The sequence below is a fragment of the Camelus dromedarius genome, chromosome 18, assembly GCF_036321535.1.
Source record: "Camelus dromedarius isolate mCamDro1 chromosome 18, mCamDro1.pat, whole genome shotgun sequence".
Taxonomy (NCBI): Eukaryota; Metazoa; Chordata; class Mammalia; order Artiodactyla; family Camelidae; genus Camelus; species Camelus dromedarius.
The window spans coordinates 31,508,932-31,525,965 of record NC_087453.1 but is presented as its reverse complement, the minus strand read 5'-3'; the positions used below and the strand labels follow the sequence as shown (position 1 = coordinate 31,525,965).

General features: G+C 35.8%; 1 protein-coding gene across 1 annotated transcript in view; it reads left to right on the top strand.

The window, feature by feature from the left end:
• LOC105101171 (serine palmitoyltransferase 3) overlaps nt 1-17,034 on the top strand; it is a 136,514-nt gene that overhangs the window by 43,693 nt on the left and 75,787 nt on the right. The gene's annotated exons all lie outside the window — the stretch shown is intronic.

The following is a 17,034-nucleotide window of genomic DNA, read 5'->3' as shown; positions in this document are numbered from 1 at the left end:
CCCTGTACTTAGTTATTTTACATAATTTGATGAGTTTGGACATATGCATACACTTGTGAAACCATCACCACAATTAAGGAAATAAACATATCCATCAACTCAGGAAGTTTGCTTCTCTCTTTTGTGGTAAGAACACTACATATGAGATCTACTCTTTTTTTTTTTCTAAATAAAATTTTATTTTATTTTATTTTTATTTGTTGAAGTCTAGTTGATTTATAAATTATATTAGTTTCAGGTGTACACCTAGTGATCCTATATTTAGAGATCTACCCTTTAACACAGTTGTCAAGTGCACAGCACAGTACTGTTAACTGTAGGCTCTATGAGCTAGGGCAGATGACCAGAACTTATTTATCCTGCATGACTGAAACTTTGTGCCCATTGAACAACTTCCCATTTGCACTTGGCTCTTTCTCCCACTTTTCTTAACGATGCCCATCACTGATCTTGCTTTTGTGCTTGTGTATCGCCCATCTCTGCTACTAAAGCATATGGTTCATGAAGGGAGGAAGGGTCTTGCTGACCATTGTGTTGAATGAATGAATGATAAATGATGAATGAATGAACATGAAAGAGTGAGCAGACTGCCTATTTAATTCTCTTTTGGCTGAAACATTTTTCTCTTATTCAAAGCAGTAAAATCTCTGAGATGCAAACTTCTGCTCTCCCCACTTCAGGGAGTATGAGTGGACAAGTCTACTCTGGTAGAGAGCTTGGCTCTTCCTGGCACCTTGTCTCTCATATAGCATCTCATTCATTCCTCACAAAACCCTTTGTTAAAGGGGCAGCACAGGTCTTCTCAAGGAGGAAACTGAGGATCACAGTGACTAAGTGACTTGCCCACAGGGCTGGATTCCCTGTCCTAACTCCCAGTCTAGCTCAGCTTCTCTACTAAGCAGTTACCCATCTAAGTTAATCCATGCAGGGCTCACCAGGTCAGTTTCAGGCCCGTCTAAGGATCAGAAGTAAATCTGCGGAAAATGGATTTACCTTTAATGAAAAATGAGTCACATGCCCCTCTTAGATAACCAGTTGGTCAGAGGGCTTTAAAAACCTGTAATTATGCAGACCTGTGCAACAAATAACAATTCAAATTGAACAAAGTAACTTCAAATTGAACAAAATAATAAGATAAAACTCCTATAGCCTTTGTGCATCAAGTAACAGAAAATGTATATATGGCTGTTTATCTTCTGTACAAACTGGAAATTAATAGAGTAATGAATTATGGGAGGCTTTGAAAATCACATAGGTCAACTTAACATTCCTGATTAGAAACAAAAGTGAAAAAAATAAAAATATGAAATAGTGATGGAAGACCAACCATAAAGTATGCCCCAGTCCTTGAAAAATGAAAAAAAAAAAAAAAAAAAAAAAAAGACAAAGAGGACATTAGCAATGCAGCTGTTGAGTTTATTTTGATATTTGTATATTGAATATTGAAACTTAAAACATAAAAATGACTTTATCTTTTTAAGCACTTACTGAATTTTCATAAAAATGTACTACATACTATGCCACAAAGTAAATCTCATTAAATTTCAGATAGTGACATCTATAAGTCACATTGTTGGGTCACAGTGAAATAAAGCTAAAGATTAATAATAAAATTATAAATGGACCATTTTTAAAAATCACTTGAAAGTTTTAAAGCCCTCTCCTAAGTAAATCTTGAATCAATAGGGAAATGAAGTTACAATTACATCATACTTAGAAACTAACAATTTGAGAGCACCATAGGATTCAATTAGTTGTATACTTAGAGGAAAATATGTATATTCTTAGTTTACTAAAGAACAAAGTTTGAAGCTAGTAAATTACACAACCAGTGTAGTATGGAATAAAAGGAAAGCAAATGTACTTAATTATTAAAGATAAAAACAGAAGATTATGAATTAGAAAACAGTAATTTCTATTGGGCTGAGACACCTATATGTTAATAAGACATTAGAGGAGATTCTGATGGCCAGCCAGAGTTGACAACCACTAAGCTAGCATAACCCTGATCCCAAAATTTGACTAGGAAGCATTTTTAAAAAAGGAAAATTATAAAGCAATATTGCTTGGAGAAAGTAATGTAAGAAATCAGTATTGCAAACTTAACAGTATATTCAAATAACAGAATTCCATGATCAAGTAGTTATATTCAGGGATTATAAAGATAGTTCAAGAAGGCAATTTGTAACATTGAAAGATCCAAGAAAGAAAACATATGATTATTTTGATACATGGTGGCATTTTAGTCTGACACACTTCAGAAAATTCAAGTTCTCAGCAACACAGGAATGTATCTGAAATCATGCCCACAATGGCTACCTAGTTTTACTTTATAAATCTGAAACACAGCTACTCCATTTTGACTTTCAAATACATTTCTCTCCTTAATGGCCAAAGCAGATGACACCATAAATGATTTCATTGCTTTTCTAGATATTAGTAGATGGAAGAATTTGGGCTCATAAAATCTTTTCCTAAAAATATCTAAAGGCCTGTTCTGCCAGTTTTTTTCTCAGAGTACTGAGTGCCTCATTCCTGATCTCCACCCTGAACTTCTTTCTTTCAGTGTGTTGAAGGTCAGTGACTGCAGTGATTTGTAACTTAATTCTTATATAGACAGATGTCAAGTGACAATTTTTATTTGGCAGGGTCACTTAATGGTCATAAATTTGACCATGATGTGGGAAGCATTTCATGGCCATTTCATCCCGTGGTGATAGGAATTCTCATTTAGGTCAGGTGAGGATTTTATTGATAGACCACTCAATGTGCTACCACTGGACTAGGCCTTATTAACAGTAGCCAAAAGTCTCTAGACTGCCTGTCTTACTGGTCTGTTATGGTCCAGGGGAAAAAAAAATCTCTTTTATTGCTTCTTCCCATGTCTAGAGTTACATTATTACAATCATTGATCTCATATAAAACTATTATCTGATCAACTGCTTCAAGTTGCCTAGTCAGTTTTGCAAATAATGTAGCTAGCAGTATTGGTAAGGTCATTAGTAAGAATTTAAGTCAAGAACCTCCATTAGGTGCAGCCCAGTATATCCCCAGGCTGTCTGACTTAGTCTGTTCTGTACCAATCCTTATCTTTCAGGAAAATTATATATTGACATTGTCCATAAAGCACCCAGCCCAATTTCCTAGTGTTACTAGACTGGTTGTCCTTAGTATGATTTAATTGTTCCCAACATAAGGGGCCTTTAAACTTAAATATCCATAGCCTGGTGTTAACCACATAAATCAGTCCCATAATTATGGGAGGTAATATTCTTTGGCTGAAGTTTTGGTTGTTGCTCTGATGGAGCTTGAGTAATTTTAGAAGAATATTCATATTTATGGCCAAGGCCAGAGCAGGTATTATTAATTGGCCATGTGAAGGGATCTCACCTAGTAATATCAACAGTGTCCTGAACAGAATATAATTTCTTTCTTCAAGAATAAATTTCCTAAGGGCCAACCAATAAGAGCCTTGGAGTGGAGAAATCAACCAATGTAATCTAGAAATACTGGATATAAGTAATTGACCATAGACCTAACAATTTGATTAACTTTATGCATAAAGTTATGAAATACATCTGGTTCATAAGCAACTGTGTGAGCAATTATCAAAGTAATTAGTATACAGTCCTGGTCTGGTTCTTGGGTCAGCTGTCTACTTCAGATATTGTCTTCTCTTTCTGGTCTGGTAGGTTCTCTGTTTGATCATTGTTTTAAAGTGATTTTGAGGTCAGCAGTCCTCTCTACAGGCCAGCCCAGTGCAAAGGCCTTTTGTAAGTGAAAATATTAATCCAAGAGTCAATTCCTTTCAGTTGCACTGTGCATGAGCTAGTTATAGGACCTGACAAATTTAGGTTTGTGATGGTCCTTTAAATTGTGTCTTTTCCAGTATGCACAATCTCCTGGTTGCAGGTCATGGGGCATTAGAACTTCATACAAAGATAGATTACTGAAATAAGCTTCAGAAACAAACTTAGGGTACCATTTTAATAATTCAATTAAACTTTATAATAATATAATATAACAGCAAGGAGTTATCTGGGAAGTGATTCTTGGGCAGTAAGTACAGACCTCAATTATCAGAACTAGAATTTAATATTTGATAAAACATATTTTTCTCTCTAAAATTACCCTCATCTCCACAAAACACAGCCAAAGGAAGACAATTTGTTTGCAAAACAAGTCTAGTCAATTGACTATATGGCCTCCTCCAAATTGGCCATGGTGGAATTTCCCAGGAGTCTCAGACTGGGTTCCCAAAAGGCCTCTAAGGGCCAGGAAAGCCTTGCCATGGATTTGTCACAGATTTTGCCATACAGGTTTACATGAATTGCTCCCTTTTTGAGGTCCCCAAAATACCTTGAGATGCCTGCTCCTGGTAGAAAGTGACCTTCCTAATTTATCTGATATAGCTACTGGGAAACTAAGAGTTTCCAATCTCTGGAGAGATCAGATAGAGAGTAAAGATAAATGTTTCAAATTTGCTTACAAAGGTATAATTTACCAAATTGCTCAAAGTCACAATTAACCTAAGGCAAAGGGTTTCTCTATATCTGATAAACACAGGTTAAAAGCAAGTAATGTTTCAGACAGAAACCATAAAAAATATAACCATGTTCACCAGTTCACTCAGTCCTATGTAATTAAATCTTTTTGTTAACAGTTTTATGAAATCAGTTTCCATTAGATTTTTAAAATATCTTACCCAGTTCAGTGGTATGATTTACAAGTTATTAAAAACCTGTACTTATCAAAAAGTCTTTTCTGTGAATCTCCTTGAAAATGAAGCTATTTTGTAAAGCGAAATTTTACCTGTCTATGAATGGCAAAAGACTTAAAAAGACGAGGTTAAAGATCTAATTACAATGTTTTTGACAAAGAAGTTTAACCAAATTGCTGGGACACATAACATTTTACAATAACAAGCTAGAATTATATTATACTAGGACATACCCAAATTTCAGGAAAAAAATATAATTTTAGAATGTCTATATTAATAACATTTATCCATATAGTATATTCTAAGTAAGTTTATCACTCCTGTGATAATACTCTCCATGTAATTTAACATACAAAATAATATTAGTGAAGTATTTCTCTCTGAGGTGCCTCAGAGGCCCTCTGAGGCATCCCAAAGTTAGCTGGAGGTCAAAAAAATTTAATTAAATTTTTATATTTGGAAAGTTTGTCAAAAAGTTTCAAAACCCTTGGTTAAATAAGATCATAGGTCTCTGTGAGAAAGTAACTTATTTCTTAACCAAAATGAGAAGAGATCTCAAAAGCAAATATAGATCACTTAAAAGCACAGAAACTCATACAAACTATTATCAAAGATAGCATTCCAGGAAAACTTTGTTTTCTTAGCAGAGAGGGAAAAACAAATCTAGTCTTGCACTAGGTTACTTTTAATAACATAATTAATCTATTCAATTAAATTTTATCTAAACTTAACCAATCTTGACCATGGACAAAGCTGTTTTCTTAGGGCTCCTTTTCCACAAACCTTCCATCACTTTGTGTTCATATTATTTTATCTCTTATTTTTTTTTCCATCTAGAAACAACCAGCCCTAGAACAACATTACTTTCTTTTCCCTTAATGAACTGCAATTACATTCCTCATGACTTCTTTACTGAAAACATACATCCTACTTTCCTACTGTATACTAAAATGTTTCCTTTATTTTTCCTAGTAGATTTAGTTATATATTTAAATCTGAATCCTCAACTCTTAAAAACTAATTTCTATTAAAAACTAAGAAGTAAGCAATTATGAACCATCTTATATTAGCATTCTGTAGATTGATAAATGTAAATACCCATACTTTCTAAAGGCATATGGTTGTAGAGAACATATCAGGGTCGTACCAAACACGTCCATCAATAGTCCAAATACCTTTAGTTTCTCTGCAAAGAAAAGCCAATGTTCAATAATTATTTTGTTTGAAAATGACCTAGTTATTAAATAAACTTCCATCATTTAGCTTAATTTAGCACAACTCTAAATTTCAAGTTTCCAAATATCTGGAGAGATTATTCTTAAGTAGACATTCCTAAAATATAATTATTCCTAAAGAATTTGTGCAAAAGCTTTTATCTCACTTGCATTTAATTTACTTACAAAACTTTCATCATACCAAGTTATTTTTCTTGCTGAGATTTGCAACAGATATAACAAGATTTTATTTGCCTTCAATTTAACCTAGGTAAATAAAAGTATTATACTTAATATTGATGACTTTAATGACATGTCTATATTAATTAGATTAATAAACTTTAACTTTAATACCAAATATTAACTTAATATTGAATATTTCCCAGTTCATGTGAAATTCATGCTGGTTAGCTTTTCTTTTGTACTTCTGAGAATTTATATAAGTGCTTAATTTCCTTTAAGTCAATTAAGTGGAGCTCATTTACAAGTTAATTTTGATTATACCACCCAAAGGTAAAGACATATATAATGCACACATAGACATATAGACAGACACAGCCAAATATCCCATAGCTTTATTTTCTAAACTTAGTTATGAATGAGATATCATGTAAAACTCACTAGTTCTTAACAACACTTGGAATAAGTTAAACTGAAAAAACAACCTCTTTCCCCATCCTTTTTCCTCACTCTCAAGAATTAGATATGGTCTAGATAAGTGTTCCTGAGAGCCCTGGTCTCAAGGTAGAAGAGAGAAAAGCAAGTTCTCTTGGAAGGACTTGTTCCCTCAGGGCCAGGATTCTGAAAATATATTTTATCAAGCTAGCTTTTTTTACTAACTGTATATTCAAAAAATTAAAAAAAAATTTTTTTGGAATTTTCCAAGGAGTTCACCTAAACCAATTTTCTCTCGAATCTAAAGAATATTGTGGCCACATGGTGTTCTTATAAAATATCAATTTTTTCTTAGTCATAGGCTCATAGACTTTTAATCATAGATTTTAGTATTTCCAGTCAGATGGAATTTGCCCAAGAGGGCTTCATCATGGAAAAGAACCAGTATTTCCCATTTTACAAGGCAGAATGACAATTATAAATCATAACACAGACCACAGAGTACAAAATACTCACAGGCATAGCCATCATAGATTGAGCAGTACAAGCCCCAATCAGACTCTCCCTTAAATTCGAATGGCTCTCAACAGCATATGCACATCAGAACCACCTGGCTTGAAAGAGTACCCCTTACCCAAATCATACCTGAGGCAGGAGGTTGGATTCTTCATCATTATCCATTATGTGCAGGCTGGCTGACTCTTCAGATGTTATCTTGCCTGCATAATCTGCCTGCAGGATTGATAAGGGGGCTATTTGGGGTGGAGAGCTAGTCATTCTTTAACTGCTTAATTCTTTATTCCTACTTCTTTTAGGAAAGAATCAACAGGTTAGGAAAGTATGATGTACATTCAGGAGAGCATAAGGCAAGAGTTAGTTTAAATTGACTAGTGATCTCATTTCTATCATTAGATTCTTTCAAGATTAGAAGGGAACAGAAATGCACAAACAGGAAAGAGGTAAAAGAGCTGCTTTCAAAGCCTCTTTATTTTCCCTTAAGAGTATTTGTAAAGGAAGGTGGACTCTCAGAGGACTTATTTAGGAGGAGGAAAATGAACGTATATCTTGGTTTCTGAAAGCTTTTTGGCAATTTCCTGATACCTGCTATAATTCTGATGAAGCAATTGCCTTCTCTTGAGAGTGATAGAAATTATAGCAGAACCAAACTTCAACTTGCAGACATGTTTCTGCAAATAAAGAATTTGGCCCTGAAGTTTCAACAAAGCCGAAAAACAAACAAACAAACAAACAAACAAACAAAAAACAATTTAACAAGGTATGCCAATAGTTTTACATAAGGATAATAGTTGCCAGTAAAGTAATACCTAAGATGGGTGAGTAACTTTGAAACTCATAGAATTTCAGAATATGTAGATCACCTACCACCTCCCTTCGCCTACAAAAATACCATAAGGTAAGATACATGAAGCCTAGAGTTGCTCCTGTTTTTGTACTGCCTGCAAGTTAAAAATAGTTTTTACAGATTTAAGTAGCTGAAAAAAAATAAAAATAAGAATAATAATTTATGACATGTAAAATTTTATTGAATTTCAATTCGAGTACCCATAAAATTTTATTGGTACACAGCTACACCCATTCTTTTGTATGCTGTCTAGGGATGCTTTCATTTTATAATGGCAGAGTTGACTAGTTTCAAAAGAGACCATATGGCCCACAAAGCCACAATATTTTCTCTCTGGATCTCTATAAAAATGGACAGATATAGTTAAGTACCTGCCATCATGATGACTTGGGGAGAAGAGTCCCCTAGATTTACTAGCAATTGTGCAGATTTCCAAATCCAGTGCACATCAATGTACATCAAACCATAGTCTCCTTTACTCCATTTAGACTAAAATTCCTGTTACATCCAAATATATTAAGAATACAGATTAACTTTCAATGATATCAGTACCTGTACTTATCATTTAAAGCCACTGGTAATGTCAATAATTAGTATCAAGGCTACAAAGTACTAAGAGTTTTATTTAGGGGTCTTAAGAATGGCAATTCAGGAGACACAGATTTGGGTAAAACCAAGAGTGCTTTGGAGAAGAGAGAGTCACAGGTTTATAGACAAAAAAAGCCCACAGGATTATTTATTAAAAGATGCCTGACAAGAACTGTGATTGGTTCTGATACAAGTCAGAAAATATTTGTCCTATAGCAATCACAAATTATTTTAGGGTAGAGGTCTGATAAGCAGGTAGGCTGTCACAAGTTATTGTAGGTAGGCTATCACAAGTTATTTTAGGATAATGATCCAGTAGGTATCTTAAGGTTCTGGCACATGTTCTGGATGTCTTCATTAGGACAGTAAGTGATCAAAAAGTCAGATTTAATCCAGGCTGAAACATGCATAATTATGTGTCCTCAGTGGTCTCCCAGCTCCATTTTAGAGAGTTCTCTTTAGCAATACTGGCTCCATTTTAATCCTCCTTCCCTCAATATCAACTTGAAAAAGACCAAGGACATCAACATCTACCCCTAACCTCCCACATTCAGGCCATTATCTGTGGGTATGGGAGCATTTGAGATAGCAAATGTGCTACTTGACAGAAACATAATACTTACCCATTTATTCTGTACCCTCCTTTTAACACAAAAGAGTAAGATGGAGGTATAGTTGAAGTCACTCCTGTTCATCTTGACACCTGTGTTTCTTTTAATACACTGGGCATAACTTAAATGTGTGACCTGAATTTCATTTGGAGTTGACGAGCAGGTGTGAGAAAGGTTGCATAATCAAGGAATTTATCCAGATTTTATTTTTCTTCTACCTAGTTCATGTGTCTTTCCTATTCCTTCAGGGCAAACATATTCCTTTGAACTCTACACCAACCTGGACACCCTCTGTACTATGTCTGTTAGTGAGCCAAGACAGAATTGTATAAACTCTACAAGTAAAAAGCTGAAACTGAAAGACTATACAGGAGCCCAAATATTAATCTCCAGCCATCCTACAGGGTAGAACCTACCCATTTTATTATACACCATTTCCAGACTTAATTATGTGCCATTTAATAGAAATAAAACAGAGAATGAGTAATGGAATCACAGAACTGAGTTTTGACAAGGCCTCTAGTGTTTGCTTAACTTCCTTTTATGAAAGAGCATAATAAAGTGTAGAAAATTTCAATAACTTTCCTAAGGTCACAGATATAATGAATGAAAAGGTCATGTGGATCACAAACTCAGGAGTGCAAGAAGTGTTCAAGTATTTTTTGTTTTTTTAACAAGTTAAATTTGACTCCAATCCCCAATCTAGCTATTTTATTGTAGTCCATTTTGGGGCTACCATTCATCAAGATAGAGCAACAATTCTAGAGAATGATGCATCTCCCAAACATTAGGAATGTCTCCCTAGTCTTTAGTCCCCTGTTAAGAAGCACACAGCTTCAGTGAACACAGTCCCAGTGGTCCAGCCAGCCCAAGTATTTCTGTCTCATGCTGGGGGCTGAGGAGCATCTAACAAGGATACAAAGCCCAGTGTCTAGCACTCAGTCTACCCTCATGCAACTTGCAACTGTCCCCAGGCAGCTACCACCAAGAGAAGCACATGGAATCTAAAAAAAATCTAAAAAATTCAAGCTAGGGAATAAAACAAACAAAAGAAAATGGCAGGCTCACAGATACAGAGAACAAACCAGTGGTTACCAGTGGGAAGAGGGAAGAGCAAGGGCTAATACAGGAATAGAAGGAAAAAATAGTTATTATGGGATTAAACCCATATGTGGGATTTTGAAATCATATGCGTGAAACTTTTGAACATTTTAAAGCACTATAGAATTTAAAGAATCTTGAATTCAATAAAAAAGAAGTACCTGGATCAGTTTACCCCAGTTTTAATCAAATTCCCCTTGCCCTCTCTGCTTCCCAGATACCCTGATTTCTCTCCATTGAGTACACCTAGTGTAATCCCTTCAACTTGTGTAAGCTTTTTTGAAAGACAGGAAGAAAGCAATTTCCACTTTCCATACTATATCATGAATTTATTCAGACACAAAGGGCTAAATAGTGACTGTCTACCTATAAACATGGAAGAAAAAATAAGCAAAAAGTTTAAGGAGAATATACATAAGTTATTATTTAAAATTGTCCTATGATGTACACAATAAAAATTGTAATATCTTAAAAAAAATACAGAGATGCATAGTACTCTTTGGGCTAGTAGCTGACAAACATTTCTGCATTGGAAAAATGCCATGGAATAGTGATGAAGAGTTCCATCTCTAGAGTCACACATGCTGAATCTGAATGTTGGCTCTGGACTTACTGCACAAACTTGGGCAAGTGATCCAAACTCAGGCTTTGGTGTTGTTCTCTGTAAAACTGGATAGCAGCAGTACCAAACTAAAAAAAAAAAAAAAAAAAAAAAAAAAAAAAATTGTATGACAATTAATTGAGATAAAGCTTGAAATGTTTCAGCATTCTAAGTTATCACCTTGTTAAATAGGTGACCTGAACGTATTAACTCATGAGTGGTATCACTTCTTTGTCTGTTTCCTCATTGTTAAAATAAGGACTAAGAGTGCTTGTTATATAGTGTGTGTGAAGTTGTAATAATTAAATAATCATATTATATAAGTGGACCCTCATTATAAGTTACTTCATTCAACATCCTTCTTTTGCCTTTGTTTTTAGAGGTGGATTTTTAAAGTGAGAGAATAAAATATGAATTATTTCTGTATAGTAGAAAATATTATTGTATCAATGATAATAGTACTATAGTTACATAAAAGAGTTCCATGATTTTAGGAAAAACACAGTGAAATACTTGGGTAAAAGGGACATAATGATTGTAACATATTAAGTATTTCAGAAAAAAATATATAATTACATACAATCTCTCAGAGAAGAGAGAGAGACAGAGAGGAAGAGAGAGAATGATGTTTAATGAAACATATTAAAATGATAACATCTGGGGAATCTGGGTAAATAGTGTTTGAGGATTTTTGGTATTATTCTTGCAACTTTTCTATAGATCTACAATTACATCAAAATAAAATGTTAAAAAATAATAAGGAAGAAGTATGACTCTACTGAGCCCGTGGTCAGAGGTGAGGCAGAGAGCATGATTTCACTTAAAATTCCACTTAAAAATCCACTTAAAAATTCTTCTTTTATCAAGACAATTTGTGACAGGAAAGCTCATCATAATTCTAGGTCCACACCTGACTTAAGGCTTTTGTTTGTATCAGATTCTTATTATCCATTAATGTTATAACCTGCCAAGAGGTGGCAAGTGGTTTGCTAAAAATAAAGGCCCGGGAAGATGGGCAGATAAAAATTATTCCTGCTATTTTACTGGACTTAGCCAGGATGGAAGATTTCTTGACTCAACAGCTGTGACCTACATTCAAAGTAACAGTATGTTCTAAAAACATTTCAGACACCAAAACTGGCTTCACCAAGACTCTTTGAAGGTTTCACAGCAAAACAAAGCCCCTCAAGAGGCTTAATAGCTCCATCACCCCTACCACACTGGACACAAGTGGAATAAGAAGGAGAGCAGGGTATTCTAAGAGCTTTGGAGTGAAGAGCTGGAAGGTGGAATCTTTTAGGCAGAAGGGCTGATGCTGGTTTTCATGCAGTAATTACCAGTTTAAGCAAAGTGGCTCAGAAGTGGGCTGAGAGCCATGGCATAGTAGGAACAGCTGGATGAGATAGCTGGCATGTTACCATGATAAATGACAGCATACTTCTAGGTCAAGGTGAAGGAACAATCAACAAACATGATATCCTGGATGAAAAGTATGACAATCACAGTTTGGAAAATAGTCTTCACTTGTGCTGCACAGGAAGAATTGGTGGTTGTGAAATGAGCTTGCTAATAACACCCACACTCTTTACTATTAATCAGTGTCAATATGAAGGCCAGCAGTCCTCTTCCTGACTAAAAAGTATGAGCCAGGTGAGATCAATAAAAGATCAGCTGAAATGTATTCATCATAAACATAATATTGGTACTTTTTCCTAAATTTGATTTTTATTGATTTAACTAATGGTAGCATACCATGTACTTGGCATATTAAAATACTGCTGAGAGCTGGCAAGAGGATACATCCAGCTTGTATTTATTCTTTTATTCACAAAGCAGATTTCAGTATCTGACTGGGTAAATAAACCTTCAGGACAGGAACAAGTGTCAATATATGCACAACATCACAATTTGGAGATCCACTGCAGTAGCCTATACATGGCTACTGTTGACCTTTAGAGACTAAAGAAAAGACTAAAGTCACAGAAAGAAAGAGAAATAAAGATTATTGTGAATTTATTTGTACCTTCAGTGTGGACTACAGCTATGCCTTCTTAGGATTAAAAAAATGCCCAGATTTATATGTCAACAATGAAAGGTTGAGTATAATTTCTAGAACCATTCAAGAACTCAGACCAAAACTGCAAATTGACACAACTCAGGCATCTTAGTTCAATCAGGGTACAGCCCAAATGTTGGTGGAAACAAGCTAGTTAAGTATGTAGGGATCTTTCTGTTGCCTCAGGGACTCCCTATATTTTTATTTATTGAATTCAAGGAATGGGAGGAGGAAAGCAGCAGTTAATATGAATAAGCCATATTTTAAAAATTTTCCTTAACAAACAAACCTCACCCAACCCCAGACCAGCCCAGTCTAATTGTTAAAGACATGGTTTCCTGGAGTAGAAAATGTCCAGCCATCCTGAGGATTTCTCAAATCTGTTGATGGAATTTGAGCTATGAATATTAAACATAAATTTTATGATAATGGGGGTTGGGAATGGAGTCTATTGTTTTCTATAAATTGAAGGTAATCCCCTAGGTGCAAAACCCCTCATAACTTGTAACTCATCTTGAGACGTCAGGTCATAGAAACTGGCATATTAAAAATTACTTTACTAACCAATGGTAACCAAAAACTCAGAAGAAGGCTGGTTTCTGGAGACCTAATACAGTCACCTTCATTTCTTCCCTTCTTCTAAGTCTGGCCTAGTGAAAGAGAACTTGTAGAGGGCAATTTCCCAGGCTGTTCATAGACACACCCACTCCTTATCAGTTGGTTGGCTGTTTAATTATTTACAACACATCCCATACTATCCTAAGGACTTTTAAGTGATACGACTGCAATAAACAAAACCCTGGAATGGCAGATTTGGGGAAAATGGAGGTGAAGGAAGACATTATGAAGATTCATTGTGAACTTTTACTCATGCACTTCTGTGCGACTGGGCCAGGGCACAGTTATCCCTTAAGCTATGGACAGGAAAGTCTCATGGGGAAAGTTGCCATGTTGACAAAGTTTGAGCACCCTCCATCCTTGCTGGAAGCCTTCTTCAGGTATTGGTGTTTTCAAGCTGGTGTTCACTACCTGGTCACCTTGTTGCCCTGGCATCACATGGCTTCTTGACCTTCTTCCCTATGCCATCCCCTACTCTAGTTTCAGTTTTGTCTTTATTCTCCATCAAAAGACATCAGGAAACTCAACAAGATCCTACTATGTGTCAGTACTGCAGTGAGCACCACGGTTGCCAAGACAAATATCTCACACATGTATCTGCTCCCTGAGGGCTCTTTCTCTAATAAAGAAGATGACCTCATGAACATCCCCAGTTCAACTTAGTAAGTGCTGTGATCATTATGTTATGAAGCTCATGTGGCCTCAGAAGAGAAGATGACAAAATTGAGCTGAGGAAGCTGAAGACAGCATCCAAGAATGGATGTCATGTTAGGTGGATCGCAAAGAGTGGGAGATACAAGAAGACCGTTCTAAGTGGGCGAAAGAGCCCTCCCAACGTCAGGGAGCCCTAAAGCAGCACCTCTCCCACCCTCTCCAGAAACTGCGAGGAGAGGCAGCCAGGGGCCACCCAGCTGTTCAGTGGAAGAGCTGGAGTCAGAACCAACTCTGCTCATGCCCAAGATAATTGTCTTTTCACCACTCGTTGTTGGAGCCATTCCCTTCGGTTTGCAGTGTCTGTAGATAAAAACAAACCTGACAAGTGATTATGTGCCCACATTTTTATCTTTAAATTTCAGTTTCTCTTTCTACTCTGTATCTTTGATAATAAAGTTTTAAATTACAGTTTAAGTTTGTAACTTACCCCATCCCAAAATCTTGAGTTAAATTGCCTCAACTAGAATGTTGGTTTTGTTATGTTTTCTAACAGTTTGGAGGATACATGAATTCTGGTTTGAGAAGAAAGGACACCAGCCATCAGTTGTGACCTCTCAGGAAGGGGAAAGTGGACATCAAATGTCCTCCATTATGTAAATGCAAAATAAAACTTTGAAACTAATCTCTCACCATTTTAGCTCAATAAGCAAGCAAATTTACCAATTTCAATAAAATTTTGATATCACACTCTGTATAGTAAAATATGTTGATCTTTAGCTTAAAAGAAGCATGTTTATAATAGTCCTGAATATGCTAAGACTATCCCTCTAAATCAGAGTTAAATCTTCTCCTACAGTCTGTGGATAAAATTACAGCATCTCTTCACTTGTACATTTTTCCTTTTGTTGCCAAAAGATTGGCCATCCTCCCTGATGAGCCAAATAACTCAGAGACAGGGTCTTGGAGCTTAGACGGAAAGAGACAGCTTTATTACGTTGCCAGGCAAAGGGGACCCACTGCAGGCTAGTGCCTTCAAAATTGTGAACCTGCCTTGGGGATGGGGTGGGTTGGTTATACAACCACAGCTCAAACAATAAAACATAGGTAACAATCAGTACAATTATTTTCTTGTCATAAGGTTTAGAATGGTGTCATGGTTCTTCAGGCAACCAGTTCTATAGAGGCTAATAATTATCACTTCTTCAATCCTTTCATCTCACAAATGCCTGTGGCATGCTTCTTTTTGACAACTTAGCATTTTTTGTAGGGTTACAGTTTTGTGACCTTCTTCTTGGAGAACAACTCAGAAGCCAAACATGAATATAACTTTTGATTACCAGACTAAAGTAGATACAGTAAGATCAACAGCTTTAGATTTAACAATGGGCTGAGAGCTGTAGATAGTAACTGGTCAGTCAGGATTATTGACCGTTCTAAAGGCAAGCATAAAGGTAAGAATCTGTTGGCCTAAGTGTGGCCATTTTACTATTCCTCTTTCAAAATCCCCACTGTCAAGTTTCATTCCATTTCTATGGAAACAGGGAGATGGGTGTCGTGTTTGTCTGTTTCCTGCTGAATGGGGGTGTTATTTGTGGGTTTCTGAAATGGAACAAGTGAGCCTGATCTTGCCATGTGACTGGGAGTTCAAAAGGAACCTCGGATGCTCATCTTCTGCACATTAGACAAAAAAGTCCAATATAAATATCACATATATGCTTACTCCTATTAACAGAAGTGATGACAAAACTGTAGAATTCCTATAAGGATGGATTTGAGACCCTGGGGTATCCATGAAAAAAGGTGTTAACTTGAGATGTGACTTCTCACACATATGCATCTGAATCTGCTATATTATGTGTTTGTTTCTTTATGTTATCCAGGGTAGTTATGATGTTCCTGGATTCATCTGGTATGAAAGAACAACAGTCAGTGTGAAACTAGAAACTCAGTAATTACAAAAGAAGAACCTAAACCCATAAGTTTACAGCTACAAATTACCAGAAGACACTGATTTGAGAATGGCTGGTTGTGTCTCAATTTTGACACCTCTCAGAAAACTCAAGATCTCAGCAGTATAGAAACTTGCCTGAAATCACATCCACAAAATTACCTAGTTTCACCTTGGGTGTCTGAACTACAGTTATTCTATTTTGATTTTCAAGTGCATTTCTTTCCTTAATGACCAAAGAAAATGTCACCATTAATGATTTTAATGCTTTTCTAGATATGAGGAGATGCAAGAATTTGGGCTCATAAAATATCCTCCTGAAAATATCTAACCATCTGAAGGCCTGTTCTGCTAGTTTTCCCAGAGCACAGAGGATCTCATTCCTGATTTCCATCCTGAATTCCTTTTAGGGTGTGTTGGAGGTCAGTGACTGCAGCAGCTTGTGATTTAACCTAAGCAGAGTTAAATGGCAAGTGTTAACATGATCCAATCCTGGTAAAGGCAGATGGCAAGTGCCCTCATGATCATAAATTTGACCATGGCTTGGCACAACCATTTCATCTCGTGGTGCTAGGAATGTTTATACCTAGGTCAGGTGAGGATTTCTTTGATAGGCCACTTAATGTGCTATTATGGGACTAGGCCTTATTAACAGTAGCAACATCTCTGGGCCACCTGTTTTACTAGTCTGTTATGGTCCAGAAAAAGAGCCCCTCTTGTTGTGTTTTCCCATATCAAGAGTTACAATATTGCAATAATTGGTCTCATACAGAAGTATATATCTGATCTACTGCTTCAAATCTCCTAGTTATTATTTTATCTGAGGCTTAGTTACACATTTGATAATGCAAGAAACAACAATGTTGTAAAACAAGCAAATTGCAAATAATATAGTTAGCAGTATTAGTAAGATCATAAGTAAGAATTTAAGTCAAGAACTTCCAC